Source organism: Giraffa tippelskirchi, chromosome 3 (genome assembly GCF_054371585.1).
Source record: "Giraffa tippelskirchi isolate mGirTip1 chromosome 3, T2T-mGirTip1v1.2.pri, whole genome shotgun sequence".
In the NCBI taxonomy this organism is placed as follows: Eukaryota; Metazoa; Chordata; class Mammalia; order Artiodactyla; family Giraffidae; genus Giraffa; species Giraffa tippelskirchi.
In genome coordinates, this window is record NC_137277.1 from 90821120 (window position 1) to 90842937 (window position 21818).

General features: G+C 38.7%; 1 protein-coding gene across 3 annotated transcripts in view; it reads right to left on the bottom strand.

Moving 5' to 3' along the window:
- The window catches only part of B3GALT1 (beta-1,3-galactosyltransferase 1), a 609729-nt gene that overhangs the window by 395232 nt on the left and 192679 nt on the right, over positions 1 to 21818 (bottom strand). For all 3 annotated transcript variants that reach the window (XR_014080209.1, XR_014080210.1, XM_081582626.1), the window contains exon 2: positions 11383 to 11486. The gene's annotated coding sequence lies outside the window, so the exon portion shown is untranslated. The remainder of the gene's footprint in view (positions 1 to 11382; positions 11487 to 21818) is intronic.

Here is a 21818-nt window from a genome sequence, read left to right on the forward strand (position 1 = left end):
TGGCATAGAATCTCTAGATGTTTGTAGTTACTCTAGCAATGTATATAGCCAGATAATCCAGTTATGGTCAAATCAAGAGAAGATCCCAAAAAACAACAACAGAATAAGATAATTTTCTCCAAAGATCATATCAATGGCATCCCAAAGGAATTTTTCCTGATTACTTATCACTTAAAGTGATGAAATAAAACTAGGCATATTAAAGCCATGTTTTGGAAGTGCCACTGAAGAAGGTTAACTTGTCATTTTCTGGCCATTATTTAACTAGCATTTTAACAAGTCCTAAAATAAAAGTATTCTTGCTTTTTATTCTCTACAACTGATAGTTTGGTAAACAAACCCATCAAGTTCTCAATTTGTTAAGACTGACAGAGGCTGAGAACACCTTTGTAAAACAGCATCTTCTATGCCAATAGTTCTTAAAGGGTTTTAGCAGAGACTATTAAATTGTTCCTGTGAGGCTACTGTGACATTAAGTGGATGTTTTTCCTCAAAAAATTCAGATGTATTATATTTCCAAAGCAACAAAAAGCCATTTTTCGAGTGTCAAATCAAAAACTTGAAAGATAGTCAAATATTTCCTTCTGCTGGGAGTTCAAACTTCCTTCTGAGCTTCTGCTCTATGTCCATCTCTTGTGCTGCCTCTCTCTTACACACAGATATAGACACACACACACTCTTTACCTCTCCTCACCATCTCCAAGCCAGCCATGTGTTCTTATTTGCTTCACTTATCTCCTCCATCCAACCAGCTGCTTTTTCTTGTGAAAAAGTAAACATAGTTTCTTTCATCCTTTGAGAGCTTTGAGATGCTTTGACAAAGTGTTATTTTCTCTTTATCTCTGTTTCTATAAAGTTTATGCCTTGTGCATTTTTGAATATTGAAGTATTAAAAAAATGATACATACTTCTGTGCTTATAAAAATTAAGGCTGGTTATTGATGCAATTATAATGACTAATTCAAATAAAAATCTTTAGAAAAGCTTTTATTTCTAAGCAATCACTTCCAGTGTTGTCAGTTTCACAGTCAAATACAACAATTCAAGTCTCTTCTTCTTAACAAAATGTGCCATTTTTTTCTTCTGTGAAGATTTTCTTTTACTACTAAATCCTTTAGTCTATAATACTAAATATACCAAGATTACTATCTAATTATTCTGACTGACATATTTCCCCCTTCTGATATATGAGACCAATAGTGCTACCTTTTAAAAGCTCATTTCTGAGACAATGCCTTCAAGGAAAATGTGGTGATGTTTATCACAGAATATAAGATCTAGATTTCATTTAAGATTGTTCCCATTTGAAACATAATGATGGGAGTATCAAAAAATAAACAGTAAAAGCAACATGCAGCTACAAATTTTTGTTTGCTAACAAATGTAGCCAAATTGCAGAGTTGACAAAGAAAAAGGCAGGTAAATAAAAAGCCATGAGGATCTCATCATGTTGCAATTATGAGAGCTACATAGTTCCTTTAATATAAAATAGAAGCAAAAATAAATATAAAAGTGCAATCACCAAGTCAAAATTCCCTTAAAATTCCCCAGGTCTTACATGCAGACTGAGTAGACTGATTTGTAACTATTTTAAATGGAGACACAACCTTCCTTTCCTTTTTAAAATGTACACACACTTGGGAGAAGTAACACATTGATTTAAATTCAATGAAGTAATAGAAGACTGACAGGGGATCCTTTCCTGAGACCAGGTTTTAAAAGAGGCAAGATGATGGAAATCTGAAAAGAAAAGGGAGAAAGAAACTAAGGAGCAAGAGGCTGGCCTTAAATAGGAGTCTGATCTCCTTCAGAAAGTTCTTTACAATCAATCCTGAAATTCCATGTAACTGCCACCATCTATCACATCAACTTTAACACTCTTTCCTTATTGTTTACCAGAATAACAAGCCCATCCCTTTTCTTAGATTAGGATGTTTTTCCATTCTTTGAATGTCTAACCCCCCATTGCTTTCAAAGCACTTTTTCTGATAGGCTCACAACATAACCTAAAAAACATATTTAAAAAAACGAATTCTAGGTCATAGCAGAGGGAGCAGGAACCAGAGCTGAAAGCACTGATCTTATAAATCCCTGACTTCCGTGTACCTTTTTATTAACATTTTAACAGACATGTATTGAATCACTACTTATGCTACATTTTAATTCTTGCAAACTTTAAAAAGGAAAAAAATCCATTAAGGGACCTATTGAAGAGGCTATCAAGCATCGACAGGCTCCACTCTTCACCCTAGGATAACCCTGCGTTTCTGCTGGCCTTCTGAGACCCGAACATCACTGTGCCCCAGAAAAAGGCTTGATGCATTAATAAAATACAAGCTTTGGTGATGATCTGAAGAAAACTTGATTCTTCTACATGTCAAAGCTGGGCCTCGTTCTGAAATCAGAGCAGATGGAGGAGCAAAGAGAAAGGAGAAGTTGCATACCCCTGAAGTGAAGCCACGTACACGGAATCTGAGTCTTTCAAGCTTGTCAACACTTCTTATCAAAGACAGATCTCAAAACATTATTCAAGTACCTTTAATGCTGAGCTGAAAAACTCAACTTGTCTAGGATGCTACTAATTCTTAACAGCACAGACGGTCACTGTACCTGGTGGAGGATACACCATAATCCTGTGCTTTCTTAGTCAATTGAAACTGTTTTCTCCAGAGTCATCAGTGACCTTCGTAACCCAATGCCTCCTCTCCCAACCCCATCAGAGTTTTGTCCCTGCAGTCTTTTAGTCTCCTTAGTTTTTTTTTTCCTGCATGTAGCACCAGGGGGCCTCCTTTTCTTAGCCAAACCCTCTTTACACAGCTTTAAGGATAGACTCCATCCTGGTTTTCCTCTGACTTCACTCTCTCTCACTTTAACTATAGGCATGGCCTGAGGCTGACTCCTCAATTCACACTGCTTCTTTCCTTCTCCTTTGTCCCTTGGAAATTTAATCCAATCTAGCCTGAAGCAGAACTACAAAGGAGGAAGATTGTTTCCAGCAGCCAAATCCTCCATCTCAGCAGTCCGTGATGGGTGCCTTTTAGCATCTTGCTTGAAATAGATTTTTAATTTAAAATGTGGCTGTTCTTGGAATACCCTAGGCACCCTCAAACTGAGGGTCTTTGCTCTTTCTCTTTCTTTGGGCTGGAATGCTCTTCTCTCCGGGGACTGGCTCACTCTTTGACTTTCCTCAAATCTTCGGCCTCCCCTGACCATCCTCTGTAATATCACGATCTGCTGCCCTTCTCCCTCTTGGCTCTCCTTACTGTGCTCAAATTGGTGTTTTCCTATAACGGCTGCGACTTCTGACATGTATATACCTTACTGATTATACCTATTAGGTTCTTATTATTATTGTTTTATCCTTATAAAATACATGCTCTATTTTGTTCACTGATTGGTCCAGAACGGTGACCAGCACTTAGTAGGTGATTAATCAGTATTACTCTAATTGAGTTGAGAAACTTCCCTATGCAATCCACTTCTTTTTTTCTTTTCACTGCCAACAGCTTTGTCCAGGTTTCCTCTCATGGTAATTAGCTAATTAGCATGCTAATTGCATTTCCAATTCCCCTCTCTTTAATCCATCTCCTTTACTGTTGGCTGATTTTCTTCTTCAAAACTCACATTTATCTTCTCATTATCCTTCTCAGAAACCTTGACTGTAAGACCAAGCCCAAATTCTTCTGGGACTTGAGGCCCTGCCCCAATGAGAACCAACCCCATCCAAACTCATCTACGCCCACACCTCAAATGACTCTAGTCAAGCTGGTATTGGTTTTGTTCATTACAGAAACATTTGTGGACCTCCTATTCTCAGATCCTATGCTGCATAAAACAAAGTTGCATAAAACAAAGCTCAGTTGCCTGAGCTACAAGAATATAAGTTTAAACAAAAGCATTTATGTTGCAGGGAGGAAGTCAGTTCTGGCTCCCTGTTGGAACTGTTTGACTTGTTTTCATTACTTTTGTTATTATAATCATACAGAATGGTTTGCCTCAGAGAATCCTGCCCCTCTGCCTGTTAAACTAAAGTGCCTTTGTTCAGAACCCGGTCCACCCCACCTGTGGATGGCAGGAAGAAGGAAATGAACACCATCCCCCTGCCTGAGGCCTGCATTTCCCAGAGACGTTTGCAAGATTAATGGCCTTTTTACTTTGCTTCCTTACCTCCCCCCATCTCTAATTTCTAAAAGAACCTGACATCCAGACCCCAAGAAGATGGTTATTTTCTCAGTCTGCTGGCTCCCTGGTGAAAATCTCTTCCTTGCCTCAACAGGTCATCTCTCAGATTCACTGACCTGTCGTGCGGTGAGCAGAGTGAGCTTGGACTCAGTAACACTTATGTTAAAGGAGAAACTGGGTCCACAGAAGACACACGTGTGGCCAACATCGGTGCACGCTGTCCCCATCACTGAAATGCCTCTCTCCTCTGCCTTTCCTGTTTTGGGGAAACAAGTCATACCTATTCGTAAAGGTTTAATTTCAATTTACTCTGTGATGGATGCCTTTTAAATCCCATAATATCTTTGACTAAAGATACTCAATTAATGCTTTGTCCCTCCACAAATATTCTGAAGTTTATTTCCTTGCCTTTCTTCTCATCTAAAGAAACACTGATTTAGACTCACAGACTTCAAGAAATAGCTTTTATGGTTGTGGGGGGGGAGGATGAGGGGAAGGAATAGTTAGGGATGGGCATGTACACACTGCTATATTTAAATGGATAACCAACAAGGACCTACTGTATGGCACAGGAACTCTGCTCAATGTTACGTGGTAGCCTGGATGGGAGGGGAGTCTGGGGGAAAAGGGACACATGTATATGTATGGCTGAGGGCCTTTGTGGATCACCTGAAACTAGCACAACATTGACTGTTAGTCAGCTCTACCTCAATACAAAATAAAAAGCCTAACAAAAAGAAACACTGATTTCTAGACTCCACAGGACTTTCCCATCCCAAAGTGCTTCTCCCACAAGTGCTTCTCTGGGCCTCAGAGCCTGGATCCAAAATGGGAAGAGAAGCTTGGAAAGAGATCTGAACCTCTAGGGAAGGGGTGAAGAGCTTGCACTGTGGATTGCTGAGAAAGCTGCTGTCCCCAAATGGTGCCATCTTTTTACAGCCATCTCTAAGCACTTCAAGGTCTCACCACTTTTCCTCTTGACATGAAGGTTGTTAAGATGATGAAGTTTGTGGTTTCTGCAGCATTATGCTACCCCACTGTTAAGGGAAGCACACTGACTGAAACCGACCACCCTGGTCAGGCACCATAGTAACCATCTGCATGACTTGTTTTATGACAGGAGGTCCTGGTAAGGAACATGGAACTAATAAGCCTCCACCAACCGGAAGAGTTCGGGAAAGGTCAAAAGGAGACACCACATGTCCAACCACCTCCCAGAATCCTTCTCTCTGGCATCCATCTTGGCTGAGCAAGGTGTACACCACCAGGAAGACTCTGAGTCAGAATGATTGGCTAAAGACAACCCAGACACTAATCTCATCACCATAAAACCCAAGACTGTGAGCCATGTGGCAGAGCTGTTCTCTTGGGTTCCTTCATTCTACTGCTCTCCGCCAGGGTGCCCTTTCCCAATAAAATCTCTTGCTTTGTCAGCACATGTGTCTCCTCGGACAATTCATTTCCGAGGGTTAGACAAGAGCCCAGTTTCGGGTTCTGGAAGGGGTCCCCTTTCCTGCCACACCGCCATTAATGCTTCTGAGGTTCTTGATCCAGAATGCTCTCCTAAATTATCCTGCTCATGTTATTCCTCCCTGCTTCTGAACTTCTACTCTATTTACTATGATATATATACATTAAACAATCTAGAATTTGACATTATTTGTCTTGAGTTTTGGGGTTTTTTGGGGGAGAAGGTGCCATATATTGATCATTGTAGAAATTCTTAAAGGCATAAATTATCTTTCCCACAATAGTAGTTGCCAAACTTTGCTAATCAGTAAAGCCATCAATGGAGAAGGAAATGGCAACCCACTCCAGTATTCTTGCCTGGAGAATCTCATGAACAAAGGAGCCTGGTGGGCTACAGTTCATGGGGTCACAAAGAGTCGGACACGACTGAGTGACTAACACACACACACACAAGGCCATCAATAGCATATTTTTTAAAAGATCAGATTCCAAGACCCAGACTCCGATCTGCAAAATCTGCAGTACTTGTCTAGATTCTAAGGAATTCATATTTTCAGAATGCTCCCCAAATAACTGTTATAACCAGCCAGCTATGGGTATCACTGCTATATATATAAGTTTTCCTGGGGATAGACAGTAGCATAATCTCAAAGCACCTTGTGACCTGAAAATTATTTACTCTTTAACTATTAAAAATTCATGACCAAAGCCTCTGATTTCTACATAGTATTGTTTCACCTAGGTTTCAGTTTCTAGCACTGATTTTGTGAGCACCAAGTAATATTTTAAAAATTTTAGAATTCAAAACACCTAAAATTTCATCACATATACATACATATTTTATGTGGAAACAGCCATTCCAAGCATATATTTGTAGATTCTGCTTTCTTTAACATAACATTATGTTAAATACTTTGTAAATGTCATCATTCTTCAAAGTAGTAAAAATAATATTTCACTGAGATAAAGGTACTAATTAACTTAATACCCCACGTTTGGTTTTTCTTATTTATCATTCCCCTATAATTTTAAATATTGTTTAATTGATAGCTGTGAAATAAACAATTCATTGATATAACTGAATTATATTTTATCTATTTAGAAATACTATATTAACAAAATATACATATTACTCTTTTTTAAAATGTTCTAATACTTGAACAGTTTTTGTTCGGTTTGTTTTCTTATTTTTGGACTTTTAAGACAATCCTTCATAAATGACATTACTGCAAGGGGCCATGAAGTCACTCAGTCTCATCTGTACATTCTTGGGCTTCCTATATTTTGCCCTAATTTCCCTATTATCCCCTTTCCAGGGGGTACTTTCTAACATCAGCCATACTACAGGGAGGAAAACTGTAAATATTATAGTACAGATCAGTGTTTTTAAAAACAGGGCTTATAGGTCCCTTATTGAAGAAGACTCTTGAGATTCCCCTGGACAGCAAGGAGATCAAAGCAGTCAATCATAAAGAAAATCAATCCTGAATATTCACTGAAGGACTGATGCCGCAGCTCCAATACTTTGGCCACCTGATGAGAAGAGCAGACTCATTAGAAAAGACCATGATGCTGGGAAAGATTGAAGGCAAGAGGAGATGAGGACAACAGAGGACACGATGGTTGGATGGCATCACTGACTCAATGGACATGAGTTTGAGCATCTCTGGGAGATGGTGAAGGACAGGGAAGCCTGGCCTGCCGCAGTTCATGGGATCACAAAAAGTCGGACGTGACTGAGCACCTGAATGACAATGATAATAGAGTAACCTGGAATACTTGTTAAAAGTGAGGAATCCTGGACCCTTCAAATTACTCAGACATTTAGGCTTGGAGTCTAAGAGAAAGAAATTTAAATTACAACACCAAGTTATTTTTATGCATACTAAAGTTTGAAAAAAAGTCTTCTGTATACCACTATATCAATGACTTTGCAATCTAGATTTAAAATATACCCAGGCCAACAGACCTCTTATTCTACTTCTTTATAAAATTTGTATATATATATAAATAAATATATATAGATATATATAGAGATATATAGAGAGATATATATATATAAATTCTGTGATCACTAACACAAAATAGTTCTCCTTCCCTCCCACCTGGACCTTCCTGTACTAGAGTGCACCTTTTTTTATCTTCACATTTCTGCCACTGTTGAGATTCTGTTTTGTACATAAAAACTGCTCATACGTATTAGTTCTTTAACTTTTCAACCAGACCTATACTCTATTCAATAGGTTAGTCTTGAACATTACAGAAAACTATTTACATGATTTAAAGTAATTTCTTTATTTTTTTCCTTAAATTATAATCCTCATTTAGTGTCTTCAAGACTTTGTTAATAGATTCCTATAGTATTTGATATAGGGCTATCTACATAATAACAATATAGGGTCACTGAAATTCTGTCATATGTCAGATGACAAAGACTCTCTCCTTGACCAAATCTGGGTGAGGATCCTCTGAATCCTCTTCTCAACTAGGCTCTGACCTTGGGGTCTCTCCTTGGTCTGCTTAGTTCAATTCTAGCAAGAATTCTGCTGAGTCAGTTTAGGGACTCTACCTCTGGTATCTTCGATATTAGATCAGCTTCCACACACACACAACACACACACACACACACACACACACACACAAACACCCCCTTATCTTCTCTCACACACAACACACACACACACATACCCATATCTTCTCTCCCTGACCTGCCTTCAGCAAGAATCCTGATGAGTCAGTCTAGCAAGAATTCCTCTGGCCTTGGTAATTTTCCATCCATCCACTGATCCCCACTTCGCTCCCAGGCTATAAATCTCCCACTGTTCTTGCTGTATTTGAAGGTGAGCTATTTCTCTTTCTCTTGCAGCAAAACTTCATTGCTGTAGTCCGTCCTGAATAAAGTCTTCTCTACTGTCTTTAACAAGTGTCATGCAAATTCTGTCCTTTACACAGGCACTGTGCCACATTTCAGACAGAACAATGAAAGGAGTAGTACTTACACAGGAGAAAGTCACCTCCTAGTATGGAAGTCCATCTCATCAGTAATGTTTACAAAGTAGTACAATCAAATCTAAAGCATGCATCCAGCATACAGAAAAAAATACTGCATGTGTAACTTGAAAGGACTAAGAAGAATCTTTCTTGTGGCTATATCTGCATGGCTGAATTTAACAGGATAGAAAAATTAAGAGTGCCTAATTTGATGTGGGCTGTATAAACACTGTTATTCATGTCAGAAAACTAGCTATAAACAATGTCAAGTATGGCCTATTTTCATATTGATCCATAGAATACTCATATTTCATTTTTTGAAACAAACAAAAATATCTTTGATATACTCTGTATATTTTCATTTTGATGGTGTATTTTTAGAAAAGTCTTTGCCCACTATGACCTCTTTCTATTATTATCTATTATCTATTAGAAGATATACACAGACACATGTGCATAAACCATTAGGTGTACACACACGCTTATCTCATAAAAATGCATGACCACAGGGGATATTGCCAGGGGAAAGTTCAGATTCTTAGTCAATGTCATTACCAAGTAAATGTCAAAGAAATTTCTAGTGGCTAAATATCCAGAGTTTTCTGGGCAGTCACAATTTCCTTATAAATTAATTAAATTAAAAAACCTAAGACAATGAGAAAACACTACATAATCACTTGAATGACTAAAATTTGTAACACTGACAACACCATATGCTGGTAAGGATGTGGAGCAACAGGAACCCTCATGCATACTGAATGCAAAATGTTACAGCCACTTTGGAAGGCAGTTTAGAGATTTCTTATAAAACTAAACATACTTGAACCATATGATCTAGGAATCACACTCCTTGGCATATATCCAAATGAACTGAAAACTTATGTCCACATAGAACTTTGCAGATAAATGTTCATGGGAGCTTTTTTTCATAACTGTCAAACTTGGAATTAACCAAGATGTCCTTTAATAAGCTATGGAAAACCAAACCGTGGTACATCCGTACAATGAATATTACTCAACAGTATAGAGAAATGAGCTGTCCAGCTACAAATAGACATGGAGGGACCATTAAGCATATTGCTAAGTCAAAGAAGCCAATCTGAAAAGGCTGTCTGCTGTATGGCATTCCCGAAAAGGCAAAGCTGTGGAGGCAGTAAACCAATCAAAGGTCGCCAGGATTTCAGTGAGGGGAGAGAAGGGCCAATAGGGGAAGCACATGGAATTTTCAGAGTAGTGAAGATATTCTATGTGATACATTATCAATGAAAATGTGTTATTATGCATTTTTCAAACCCACAGAATGCACAATACAAAGAGTGAACCTTTATGTAACATATTAATAAATAAAAATGTATCAATATTGGTTCATACCAACCACAGAAAATGTACCATACCAATAAAAGATGTTAATTACGGGACAAATTATGTGTGCTTTACAGGGAGGCTATGTAGGAGGAGCTCATTCCAGTTTTCGATTAATTTTTCTGTAAAACTAAAACTGCTCTAACAAAAATCTGTTAATCACTTTAAAAATAAAGCCAAATCTAAGACACAGAGGTTATAAAACCAAAGCAAACCAAACCAAAGGTCCTGGTTCTATAGGACAGCTTCTATTGACAGAATTGTGACCAAAGGGTATTTATGCCTATCTTTCATGGAGATACCACTGGGCATCTCGGCTGTTACCCCTTAACTCTGAGGTGGTAACTGCGGTGGCACATGTGACAATACTGGACTAAGGCATAAAAGAAGCACCAGAGGAGCTGAGTCCCTTCAGCCTGTAGCCTCTAATTCTGCAATATTCGGTCTGGGTTTGAGTCAGGCCCCAAATCTGTTGAATGCTTACTCAATTTCTTTTGAATGAGATAACTTAATTTTACCCAGACCAGACCAAATATGGAAGGGAGGCCTAAACTCTACAGTTACCTCAGGCTGCAGGGGCTCCTTCTATCCCTGGAGGTATATTTTGTCTTTTGCAAACTTGCCCAGAGCCCTAGGAGAACAAGGAGTTCTGTGAGAATTGATGTGCCTATGTGGGTCCTCCAAGAGAGGACTTTTTTATCATCGTACAGACGGAGATGGAAGGAAAACACTTGTTCAAGTGTTGTGATGTAAAATACTGGGCAATCTTTAGGGAAAATGAACTTCATAGGAAAATTTAGAATGCAAAGTATCATTTTTTTTTCCTCTATGAAAAGCTTCTCTAAATCCAGATTCTGATCACAAGGACATATAAAAAGCTGGGGATACACTTCAGAGTTTTCAAAAAATAAGCATCTGTTGCTCTCCAGCAGAGCTCTTCTACACAGTGCTTTACGGATGTACTGAGATTCCATCCCTTCAGATGTTCTGGGGCTGAGCACCAGTTGTCTCTGGGAATGAGCAGCCTCTGCAGAGTACCACAGGGACATTACCATTTTCTGTGTGCCCATAAGAAGGAAAAGGCCAAGAAGCACCTCAAGAGAGAATCTTTGCTAACGATATTTTAATCCAAAGTGGCCAGATTGGTGCTTTGCATTCCCACTGTGTCTACATATCATCCAACTTCAAACATAAAGATAATATCTGTGAAGGAATTATTTCTGCACATATTCCACATGAAACGTATAAAGCATGAAGGACAACAAAGCTATAATAAATTCAGAGCATCTTTAATACTTATAATATAGCCTAATTTTACACCACGGTTTCATTAATTTTTGAAGGTTACAAAAACCAAAAGTAGGAATCAGTTATTACCTTATAATGGAAACTTCTGCACTCGCCTTCAAGTAAAGTGACGGTGTCCACAGGCAATCCCTCCTCCCCGGGACTGAGCGGTTCTTGCAGTGTCTCTACCAGGCCTAAGGGGAAAGAAAAATACATAAATAATCTCCTAGGTGCACTTCAGCTAACACTCATACTCTGTTTCAGGTTATTCAGATTCTCTTTTTGCCATTTCATGAAATTTCCACATATCTTGCATCAAACTATCTTGTACAAAATCGCACCCTTTAGAGAAAACATAATTTGAATGTGGGAATTTTCTTCCTTTGAATCAATAATCTCATCTATCCTTGAAAGGATGCCTTCTTTATCTAATGTTATACAGTATTAACTCTTTTTCAGCAACTACTAGACTTACTTTCCCTGGATCACAATTTTATACTTTTTGGTCTCCTTAGGAATAGCAAATGTTTCTACAAGAGAAGTTGAAAATTGTTAGACTTCTACAAGTCCTGTCTGTGGCTTTGCTAAGGCTGTTTTATTGCTTTACTCTGCTGTGAAATAAACTAACACGTTTTGCTCCCTAATCTCCTACGTCTAATTTTTTTTTCTGACCTAAAAAATCCTTACCAGAGCCTTAAGTATCCCATCAAGTCTATAATAATACTGACTTGAGCCAGTGAAAAAGTATGCTCTGCCAGCATGTTCTATAAGATAGCCTTCCATCACCACAAAGTTTCAGACATTCTTTTTTGGAACCAGCAAAGAAAATAAGCTGGCTTTGGCAGTCAATCACGGACTGTTCTAATTCGATGAATCCATTTTCTACAGGCTTTACTTGGCAAGTTCTTCCCACTGCCTGCAAAGTGACTAGTTCTTTGTAAACCTCCTTTGCAATGCTACCTACCTTCTACATCCCAAAATGCTATATGTTATTGAAAACATATGTTAAAGAAGAACTTTTAGAGGAAATATCTAATTTTGGAGATTTTTTTTTCCTTTTATTTCCACTTAAAAAATGTATTGAAATATATAATTGATTAACAATATTGTGTTAATTTCTGCTGTACAACAGAGTGATTCAGTTATACATATATATATATTCTTTTTCATATTATTTTCCTTTTGCAATCTGTCACACACATGTTGGTTACTCACAGAACTGTCTTGAAGGGAAGTGAAACCAATGGTTAGTGCTGTGTAAAGCGTAGAGGAGTCAGGAAGAGGGGCTGTGTTCCTAGCTCTGAAAATTAGGATTATTTAGGTTATTTATTATAATATAGTAAGTGCCATGTTATTTATTAATATATTGTAATAGTATATATTATATAAATATATTATTTAGATAATATATTAACATTGGAGTTATTTAGATTATTACTGAGGGGTTTCACTTTTCAAATGGAGGTTCATAGTACAAAGTAATAACTTGAGTGGTACTTCTGAACTCTGCATGTAAGAATCTTAATTCTTTATATCTTCGGAATTCTTAAGAGCAAATGGTTAGAGAATGGGGAAGATAGGGCCAGTAAAACCTCCAAGGAGAGACAGAGAGTAGTTTTTTAAATAATATTGTCCTTTCTTATTACTCTTATTATCACAGATGCAAAAAAAGGGCATACTTCATAATTACATTTAAATGAAGTTCTAGAAAGGACAGAAAAGAGGCTGTAGTAATAATCAGAAGAGTGGTTATCAGAGATTAACTGGAAAGTAGCAGGAGGGAACTTTCTAGAATAATGGGAAAACTATATATATGGTTGAGATAGTGGTTATATGAATAGATAGACCTGAAAAAAAGAAAAACAACTATGAAGCCATGTCTATAAAATCTACATTTTATTTTAAGTAAATTATACCTCCATTTAAAATGAGACTCAAAGAGATCTCTAGATTTTGGAGTGATTTTGAATCAGAGAGTTTATAAGAAGGAGCCACTACCCTCTTTCTTGATCAGCAAAAAACACTTCATCCTTTCTTTCATTCAAGTATCCACTCAACAAAGATTTATTAAGCACAAATATATCCAGAGCTAAGGTCTACGGTGATTGCAGCCATGAAATTAAAAGATGCTTACTCCTTGGAACGAACGTTATGACCAACCAACCTAGATACCATATTGAAAAGCAGAGACATTATTTGCCAACAAAGGTCCGTCTAGTCAAGGCTATAGTTTTTCCAGTGGTCCTGTATGGATGTGAGAGTTGGACTATAAAGAAAGGTGAGCACCGAAGAATTGATGTTTTTGAACTGTAGTGTTGGAGAAGACTCTTGAGAGTCCCTTGGACTGCAAGGAGATCGAACCAGTCCATCCTAAAAGAGATCAGCCCTGGGTGTTCACTGGAAGGACTGATGTTGAAGCTGAAATTCCAATACTTTGGCCAACTCATGCGAAGAGTTGAATCATTGGAAAAGACACTAATGCTGGGAAGGATTGGGAGCAGGAGGAGAAGGGGACGACAGAGGATGAGATGGCAGGATGGCATCACTGACTCGATGGACATGGGTTTGGGTGGATTCCAGGAGTTGGTGATGGACAGGGAGGCCTGGAGTGCTGCGATTCATGGGGTCTCAAAGTCTCAGACACGACTCGGTTACTGAACTGAACTGAAACTCTATGCCCCAACCAGTAATGCTGAAGAAGCTGAATTTGAACGGTTCTATGAAGACCTACAAGACCTTTTAGAACTAACACCCCAAAAAGATGTCCTTTTCATTATAGGGGACTGGAACGCAAAAGTAGGAAGTCAAGAAATATCTGGAGTAACAGGTAAATTTGGCCTTGGAGTACAGAATGAAGGAGGGCAAAGGCTAATAGAGTTCTGTCAAGAGAACGCACTGGTCATAGCAACACTCTCTTCCAACAACAAAGAGAAGACTCTACACATGGACATCACCAGACAGTCAACACCGAAATCAGATTGATTATATTCTTTCCAGCCAAAGATGGAGAAGCTGTATATAGTCAGCAAAAACAAGACCCGGAGCGGACTGTAGCTCAGATCATGAACTCCTTATTGCCAAATTCAGACTTAAATTGAAGAAAGCAGGGAAAACCACTAGACCATTCAGGTCTGACCTAAATCAAACCCCTTACTATTATACATTGGAAGTGAGAAATAGATGTAAGGGACTAGATCTGATAGACAGAGTGCCTGATGAACTATGGATAGAGGTTCCTGACAGTGTACAGGACACAGGGATGAAGACCATTCCCATGGAAAAGAAATGTAAAAAAAACAAGATGGCTGTCTGAGGAGGCTTTACAAATAGCTGTGAAAAGAACAGAAGTGAAAAGCAAAGGAGAAAAGGAAAGATATTTCCATTTGAATGCAGAGTTCCAAAGAATAGCAAGGAGAGATAAGAAAGCCTTCCTCAGGGATCAATGCAAAGAAAGAGAGGAAAACAATGGAATGGGAAAGACCAGCGATCTCTTCAAGAAAATTAGAGACACCAAGAGAACATTTCATGCAAAGATGGGTTCGATAAAGGACAGAAATGGTACGGACCTAATGCAAACAGAAGATATTAAGAAGAGGCGGCAAGAATACATAGAAGAAGTATACAAAAAAAATCTTCATGACCCAGAAAATCACGATGGTGTGATCAATCACGTAGAGCCAGACATCCTGGAATGTGAAGTCAAGTGGGCCTTAGAAATCATCACTACGAACAAAGCCAGTGGAGGTGATGGAATTCCAGTTGAGTTATTTCAAATCCTGAAAGATGATGCTGTGAAAGTGCTGCACTCAATATGCCAGCAAATTTGGAAAACTCAGCAGTGGCCACAGGACTGGAAAAGGTCAGTTTTCATCCCAATCCCAAAGAAAGGCAATGCCAAAGAATGCTCAGACCACCGCACAACTGCACTCATCTCACACGCTAGTAAAGTAATGCTCAAAATTCTCCAAGCCAGGCTTCAGCAATATGTGAACCGTGAACTTCCAGATGTTCAAGCTGGTTTTAGAAAAGGAAGAGGAACCAGAGATCAAACTGCCAACATCCGCTGGATCATCGAAAAAGCAAGAGAGTTCCAGAAAAACATCTATTTCTGCTTTATTAACTATGCCAAAGCCTTTGACTGTGTGGATCACAACAAACTGGAAAATTCTGAAAGTGACAGGACTACCAGACCACCTGACCTGCCTCTTGAGAAACCTGTATGCAGGTCAGGAAGCATCAGTTAGAACTGGACATGGAACAACAGACTGGTTTCAAATAGGAAAAGGAGTACGTCAATGCTGTATATTGTCACCCTGCTTATTTAACTTATATGCAGAGTACATCATGAGAAACGCTGGGCCTGAGGAAACACAAGCTTGAATCAAGATTGCCAGGTGAAATATCAATACTCTCAGATTTTTACATGACACCACTCTTATGGCAGAAAGTGAAGAAGAACTAAAGAGCCTCTTGATGAAAGTGAAAGAGAAGAGCGAAAAAGTTGGCTTAAAGCTCAACGTTCAGAAAACTAAGATCATGGCATCTGGTCCCATCACTTTATGGAAAATAGATGGGGAAACAGTGGAAACAGTGTCAGACTTTATTTTTTTGGGCTCCAAAATCACTGCAGATGGTGATTGCAGCCATGAAATTAAAAGACATTTCCTCCTTGGAAGGAAAGTTATGACCAACCTAGACAGCATATTAAAAAGCAGAGACATTACTTTGCCGACACCTGTCCGTCTAGTCAAGGCTATGGTTTTTCCAGTAGTCATGTATGGATGTGAGAGTTGGCCTGTGAAGAAAACTGAGCACTGAAGAATTGATACTTTTGAACTGTGGTGTTGGAGAAGACTCTTGAGAGTCCCTTGGACTGCAAGGAGATCCAACCAGTCCATCCTAAAGGAGATCAGCCCTGGGTGTTCATTGGAAGGACTGATGTTGAAGCTGAAACTCCCAATACTTTGGCCACCTCATGGGAAGAGTTGATTCATTGGAAACGACCCTGATACTGGGAAGGATTGGGGGCAGGAGGTGAAGAGGACAACAGAGGATGAGATGGCTGGATGGCGTCACCGACTCGATGGACATGAGTTTGGGTAAACTCCGGGAGTTGGTGATGGACAGGGAGGCCTGGCGTGGTGCGATTCATGGGGTCGCAAAGAGTCGGACACGACTGAGCGACTGAACTGAACACAATGGCAGTTAAGTTAGAAAAGAATGGCTAACAAAATAGACAGTGCTCCTATTATGGAGTTTAAGAGTCTGACACGGGAAAACAGACAATTAACATGCACAAAAAGAAGAAGTTATGGCTGTAGCATTGAGAGCAAGCCCCATGTTTTAACAAAGGACTTGCATCAAAACAGAATGAAGTATTTTATGCTAAATTCCAAGCTAATCTGAGCTGAAAATTTTTTGGTTTGCTGAGTCATTAAAAGCTGTTAGAGCAGTCAGACCAAAGCAAACCAACTAACATTTTTTTCTATTAATCCAACTCTATATATTCTTAAAGCTACTGAATCAAAACCTCAAAACACTTCATGTCAAATTTTGACATTTAATTTTTTTTTTTTTTTACAAACAAAATTTAGGTCTTATACATCCTAGGGCAGCTTATATATACAGCTGTCCATGAGGATAACATGGTGTTAAATAACTCTCTTTCCCATGAGCAAATCCCAGTTAGGAAGACAGGTGCATCTACTTCTGGTGACTATTGCCAGTGACGGAGTATTATGCATATTCACAAGAAACCCAAGCTTGTGACTGGTGTGGTACTTGATATACAAAGTACAACCAAGAATAGATCAACATTCCAATATAAAATGTTATCAGGTCAACATAGATCCCTCCCCAAACAACTGTAAATGAATTCCCTCTATGGGCAACACAATTTTTGATACATACAAAAATTTTCCTTAGCGTAACTGGTATAAAAACATCTCCTCGTTCCTTTTTATTAAAGGTTTTCTAACCTGATTGTCGCAAAGTCTTTCCAAAATGGGAGAAGCTATTTATAAGATGAAAAGATACAACTAATAAGTGGAAGAAAAAACAAAACAAAACATGAAACATATAAGTTACTGAATTTCTAAGCTTCTAAGGAGGCTATACTACTTATTGTATGAAACTGTATAGAAGAAAATCAATGTGACTTTTTCTCAAAGACTGCTTTAAGAGAAAACAAAGCTTCCCAGGTGGCTCAGTGGTAAAGAATGCACCTGCCAATTCAAGGAGACACAGGAGACACAGGTTAGATCCCCGGGTCCGGAAGATCCCCTGAAGAAAGTGACATTAAAACCCTAAAGTAACTAGGACACTGGATAACTATCTCAATCATGACAGCCATTTCATGTATCTTCAGAAAATATTGCCAGATTGCAATCAAAACTGTAGACAGACACTTTAATTACTTCCTTACTCTCATCAGTGATAAACTGAAAAGAAATGCTCTACTGCTGAAAAGGAATGACAGTTCCTGTTTCTGTAAGTTTAACCTATTTAATATTTAAGAAATATATATTTTGCCCAAGTAATACACTGTTTTTAAATCCCACATTTCATTTTTAGTCTTCAACCAAACAGTTGATAATACAGAGAAGCTTTTCCCTAGCATTTTAGTGTAGTTTTTTCCCTCCACTTTTCTAATTTTCAGTCTCCAATCTCCCTTGAGATTTCGGTTCCTATGCCTTGTTTTTGCCAAGGGGAATATCAGCTCTCAGTGTTCCCACTTCCTCAGTAGTTCTTTGGTATTCACTCTTACTCTAAGAAACACTTTAGGGTAAAATGTGGTATGTGAGCATGGGAGGTTTGAAGGAAACTTAAAATACTGGCATTTAAGACTTTCTTATTCTCCATTCATTGGATACATTAATTGTGGTGCAAAATTCTAGCTGATGTCTAACGGTTTTTGCATTGTCACAGCTTCCTTCACTAACTCTCAAAGATGTCACAGAATGACATTTAGACTGCAAGCCTGTATCCAATGATAAGACAAGGTTTTCCTGTGTCCCCAGAGCAAATTTTAACAGCTCCACATTTAACAAATCTATGAAACCATAAAATCTATCTGGCAGTAGTGAGACATCTTGAGAGAGGAAATAAAATCTTTGGAACTAGTGACTTAGGACAGAATTTTTCCAGAGGTTCAATTTTAGGCATTAGCTTTACTGTGTATGTGTACTTCAGATAAGCTCAAAAGTATGTAATCAGCTCCCAGTATGTGCCTGTCACTGTGCAAAGAACCAAAGGCACATGAATAAAACATGGCTCTTTTGCTAAAGAGGCTCGTAGCTTAGCCAAGGAAGGTAAGGGGGCATAAATACATTAAAAGATAAGTTAGTGTCATTCAGGCTTCCCCTGGTGGCTCAGATGGTAGAGAATCTGCCTGCAATGCGGGAGACCGGTCTTCGATCCCTGGGTCAGGAAAATCCCCTGGAGAAGGGAATGGCAACCCACTCTACTATTTTTGCCTACTTCTGTCCATGGAGAATTCCATCGACAGAGAAGCCTGGTAGACTACAGCCCATGGAGTTGCAGAGAGTTGGACATGACTAAGTGACTAACACACACACGTGTGCCAAATGAACACACAGGACTAGGAAAAACAAAAAGTGTAGGTTGGGCACTCAATTTCCCAGATGAGGTGGGAAGGACTATGATGTGTAAATCCTTTATTTAATATTTCTGTTGAATATAATATTCAGGCTGAATTTTCTCAAAAATGCACATGCCAATAGGCTTATGATAATATTTTATGAAATAACATATATAACATTCTCAGTGCAGTATCTGATATGCAACAATTGTGAAGGGAGGGAGGGAGGGAATGTTAAACTTTCCTACTGTGAATTTGACTTATCATTATAACTCTTTTGGGCAAATCTTTCATGTATAAAAGATCTGGGATTAGTTATCACGGTTCTTATACCCCTAGAAGACATCCAACTCATCCAAATAGGTTGCTGGGTGTTATATCTGAGAGAACGCTGTATATTCCTCTAAGACTGATGCTCACGTGGGTCATCTATCTGCCGCTTGAGGGAGTGCTCAAGAGACAGAGGAGTGGAGGAGAACTTCAAGCTTCGATAGAGGCCCATGGATAGGTTCTATGAAGTCTGTACATCTGTCTTAGATATACTGGGTGGATGAATTATGAAAGCCTCAAATGAATCAAAAGAAGACTGGGTATCTTTAATGCGAAGGAGGCATTTACCAAGTATACCCTTTTTGGTTATCTGATTTTTTAAATGGTAATTTGAACTAGTTTACAAAGATGTAAATTATAGACAACTCATAGAAGTTAAAGCAGCACTTATGCAAGGATATGCAAATTCCTTCTATTAGAGGGAAAATTTCTCTCCTCATACCAACTCTATGTAAAAATGTCAGTTTTGCATCTATCTGTAAATTCATTTCAACAATCCTGACTCAACTACGTACCTGTGGTATTCTGAATTCTCTGCTGAATCAGTTGATAACATCTTATCCGTTTCCTCATTAATAATGGAGTCAAATAAAATTTTCAAGTTATTTTCAGTTCAGTTCAGTCGCTCAGTCATGTCCGACTCTTTGCGACCCCATGAATCGCACCACGCCAGGCCTACCTGTCCATCACCAACTCCCGGAGTCTACCCAAACCCATGTCCATCGAGTCGGTGATGCCATCCAGCCATCTCATCCTCTGTCATCCCCTTCTCCTCCTGCCCCTAATTCTTCCCAGCATTAGGGTCTTTTCCAATGAGTCAACTCTTCGCATGAGATGGCCAAAGTATTGGAGTTTCAGCTTCAGCATCCGTCCTTCCAATGAACACCCAGGATTGATCTCCTTTAGGATGGACTGGTTGGATCTCCTTGGAGTCTAATGGATTCTCAAGAGTCTTCTCCAACACCACAGTTCAAAAGCATCAATTCTTCGGTGCTCAGCCTTCTTCACCGTCCAACTCTCACATCCATACATGACCACTGGAAAAACCACAGTCTTGACTAGATGGACATTTGTTGGCAAAGTAATGTCTCTGCTTTTAAATATGCTATCTACGTTGGTCAAAACCTTCCTTCCAAGGAGTAAGCATCTTTTAATTTCATAGCTGAAATCACCATCAGCAGTGATTTCAGAGCCCAAAAAAATAAAGTCTGACACTGTTTCCCCATCTATTTCCCATGAAGTGATGGGACCAGATGCCATGATCTTTGTTTTCTGAAAGTTGAGCTTTAAGCCAACTTTTTCACTCTCCTCTTTCACCTTCATCAAGAGGCCCTTTAGTTCTTCTTCACTTTCTGCCATAGGGTGGTGTCATCCGCATATCTGAGGTTATTGATATTTCTCCCGGCAATCTTGATCCCAGCTTGTGTTTTTTCCAGCCCAGCGTTTCTCATGGTGTACTCTGCATATAAGTTAAATAAGCAGGGTGACAATATACAGCCTTGACGTTCTCCTTTTCCTACTTGGAACCAGTCTGTTGTTCCATGTCCAGTTCTAACTGTTGCTTCCTGACCTGCATACAGGTTTCTCAACAGACAGATCAGATGGTCTGGTATTCCCATCTCTTTCAGAATTTTCCACAGTTTACTGTGATCCACACAGTCAAAGGCTTTGGCATAGTTAATAAAGCAGAAATAGATGTTTTTCTGGAACTCTCTTGCTTTTTCGATGATCCACCGGATGTTGGCAATTTGATCTCTGGTGCCTGTGCCTTTTTTAAAACCAGCTTGAACATCTGGAAGTTCACGGTTCACATATTGCTAAAGCCTGGCTTGGAGAATTTTGAGCATTACTTTACTAGCGTGTGAGATGAGTGCAATTGTACAGTAGTTTGAGCATTCTTTGGCATTGCCTTTCTTTGAGAGTAAAAACCTTCAGTTTGCTTTTAAACATTACCTTTTAATAATATATTTATAATATTTGTATTTTGATTTTCCATAATAATAAAAGAAATAATCCAAGTGCTTTCTGGGTCTTCTGGACCACACTGTCTTATCACCATGTGCTCTTCTCATATGAACCTAGTGTTCACGTCTGTAAATACAATCATTTGGGCATCAAGACGTATTAATAGGAACACAGACAGAAAAAGGACAACGATGACACTGCATGAAGAGTTTCCACAAAATAGGGAGAACTGTCACTATACTACACCCTGTATTGTACACAAGAATCTGTACATTAGCAAGCCCATGTCTTCTTCACATGGTGAACAGACATTTCATTTCCACAAAACACCTCCTCTACATTAAAAAACAATATTGTGAAATTGAATTTCTCAGATTTAGAAGTTTGTTTGCATTCATTTGTAACTGCTTTGTAAGAAGTATAAGCATAAGGTATTTATGCCTGGCTTTATGTTTGCATATTTGTAAGTAACACTGTAATAAAAATGATTTAATGCTAGGGTTCACATAGAAAAATTTTCTCCTTCTTTTTGTTTTTCCCTCAAAAAAGACTTTATAGGTTATATAATTTTAAGAAACACTGGCTGACAATATTGTGGAAAATGTATATTTCAAATTTTGCATTTGTGGAA